Genomic DNA, 3,110 nt, shown 5'->3' with positions numbered 1-3,110 from the left:
ACAAAGGAGGACTTTACTGTCATTCAGGGGGTGATTTGCACCTTATAGAATTGCCAATATCTATCGTTTTCCCACGAAGATTAATAGCAATCTCAGTATGGTTCAATTTAGTGCTAAGTTTGTCTTGTGTTAGTACAAAGCTATTTCTCAGGGTCCTAGACAAATGTGTGAAAACAGAAGGAAGAAGGGAGCACAGGATCCTGCGACCACTGGTTCTTCTCACTTCTGTGGATGGGGCCACGCAGGTCCTCTGGAGTTTGTTTTCTCAGACTAGAGATTAGTGAACTAATTTCTGGGATCCTGCCTGTTCCTTACAGTTAACAGAACTTATGTTGTTCCCATATTGGCTAGTTTCCATTTTTGCTCTTTGCTTACATTTCACATGTTTATAATAAACCTTTTTCTTCCCCCAAACTTGCCATTTCACTTTTCCTATTTTTTTTCCTGCCAATTAGAGTCCTAGCCAATGAGGTTTGTTTTTCTGTTACTTGGTGCATACGGGAGTTGTCTATCTTAAAAGTTCAGTTAGTCAAAATATTTGAAAGCTGACTGTGAGGGAGAATGTCTGTAAGCTCGGTTTCTTAGGAGATGGGGTTAATAAGATTACGAATTCTTGGCTGGACTGGGAAATATAACATTACATGCTGTCTCAAAAACAGAATAAAACTAAAAAGACTGGGAATATAGCTCGAGAGGTAGGACCTTCATTTGACAAGATCCCGGATTCAAAGCCTAATACAGAGAAGAGAGAGACAGAGAGACAGAGAGAGAACGAGAGACAGAGACCCAGAGAAGATAAATTTACAAGAGGTCACTAGTTTCCTTAGGTCTGGTGACAGGGGCGAAGGCCCTTGGAGGGTCAGCAGGAGGCTAAATAAGAAGGTTCTAGTGCACTAATGGATAAATGGTTTTGGTTAGCTTTCAAATCACCAGCGGCTTAGTCTTAGTCCTTTCAGCATCTATTACTTAGTCTACCCATGGGAAATGCCAAAGCATCAAGGAACACAGGAGAGAGAAGAGATGCCCTGAGAGACAAAAGGCGGGGAGAACTTAGGTTGCTGAGTGCTGCACACAGCTGTGGGCTGTGACTGGTAGACGACTCCAGAGATGGTCTTATCTGATTACAGTTTTACAGGGAGGATTGGGAGTGACTTGCCAAAGGTAACACAGTGAGCTAGCAGCCAAATCCAGATGAGAAAAGAGCTCCAGCTCTAGGCTTTCTGCCCTTCCTTGTTATGGTTATAAGCATTTTCAAATATGCACAAAAGTGGCATGAAGGGTTTCGTTCACCTCCGCGGGCCGATCCCTGAGCTTCAGGAATGATGAGCTCGGAGACATCATCTAGCTTATGTCCCTCCCACCCCTGTTTTTTCTGAAGCAACTTCCATCATGTCACTTTATCAGTCAGTAGTTCAGTAAGCACCTTTGAAAGGGCAAGTGTTTTCTGAACACCATTTCCCAGCCAGGAATAAATTTTTAAAAATGGTGATAATTCCTTGAAATGATGATGTGTCCAGTGAAAGAAAATATCGCATAGGTATTACTTTCTAGATATTTGACATTTCTGAATACCTGGATAGGTTAAGGCTTGTAGAAATCAAGCACTAAGGTGTAGTAGGAATATAATGAGTCTCATAAGGAAATTAGAACAATTCCTATTTAGGTTCTTAAAGTATCTGGTGTGAACATTTGTTTTCTTATAAAAAGATCCTCCCAGGTTGGTGAGGACACACCGTCCCTACAGCTCACCTTTGAATGAATTGCCATGAAAGGAAACTTCGCATTCATTTCTCTTTGTTTTCCATTCACTGAAGGTAGAATTCCTGCTGACTTTTCCTTGAGTAATAGAGGCACTCCCCAACTCATGAGGCTTCCATTTGGAGCTTCCTTCTTCTGCTAGAATGCAAACCAGTTTTAGTCAAGTGTTATGACATGTAGGAAGACGAAAATCTTGAGTACAGTCCAGGCAGAGGGAGCACTAGATTTGTCTTAAAAGCCTAATTAGAAAGAAGAAAGTAGAGTCCTTGCCTACTGTAATCTACAGGCTTAATCCATAGTACTGAAGACACACACACACACACACACACACACACACACACACACGCACCCCAACATAAATATATAGCAAATTCCAGTTTGAAAAAAAGCTAAATTCACTTTATAATTTTTCTAGAAGGTAGGAGAAGAGTACAAAATATATAAATATATTAAGTTCCTCCAATCTGGTCAACATTTGAATGAGGTAGGTTTTTCAGTGGAGAGTTTAAGCAACTCTCCTGAGATTCCTGGTTTCTTGTGGCTGCTAGAACAAGTTATTATGGAGTTCATGGTTTCAAGCAATGGAAAGCTATTATTTTTAGTTGTGGTACCAGAAACTTTGGACAGAGTCTTAAAAGCTGAAATTCAGGTGTCAACAGGGCAGGTTCCTCCTGAAACAGGCTTTCGGTGAATCTATTCTTTCTGCTTCAAATGGTTGCTAGCATCTTCAATTTGTAGTCTCATCTATCATCATGTTAACTTCTCCTTCTCTGTCACATTTCCCTCAAGATCCTCATCAAGATTCTCAATATAATCACATTCGCGATCCAACTTCTCATTGGTTTTTAGGGATTCAGAAGTTCAGTTCAATGCTTGAACTTCAAGGGCATCATCCAGTCTCCTGTGTCTATACATGAGGTTCACACAGCTACAAGGAAGCTTTACTTTTCATGACATGCTGAATGAAGTCTATCTTACTGCTCGGGAAAGGAACTGTGGGTAGAGAATGGTTTTGGTGTCAGAAAAATTTGAATTCTGAACTTAGTTTTGTCTTTAGTCAGAGGCAGAGTTTTCTTTCTTTCTTTCTTTCTTTCTTTCTTTCTTTCTTTCTTTCTTTCTTTCTTTCTTTGGTTATCTTTAATAGTTGTACAAAGAGTTTTTAATTTGACATGTCTATGTATGGTGTTATATAATATAACTTGATCAATGCCACTCCTTTCACTCTTCTCTTTACCCTCATCTATCTCAATGCCACCTATCCCCTCAAGTTACCTGTCTCCATTTTCACACATGTACCTTGAATTCCATGATTATATTTAGCTACCCTTCCTCTCTTTCATTTGTCTGTTTGC

Source organism: Megascapheus bottae, chromosome 7 (genome assembly GCF_031878675.1).
Source record: "Megascapheus bottae isolate mThoBot1 chromosome 7, mThoBot2.hap1, whole genome shotgun sequence".
NCBI classification, from domain to species: domain Eukaryota; kingdom Metazoa; phylum Chordata; class Mammalia; order Rodentia; family Geomyidae; genus Megascapheus; species Megascapheus bottae.
Note: the sequence above shows the minus strand (reverse complement) of the source record.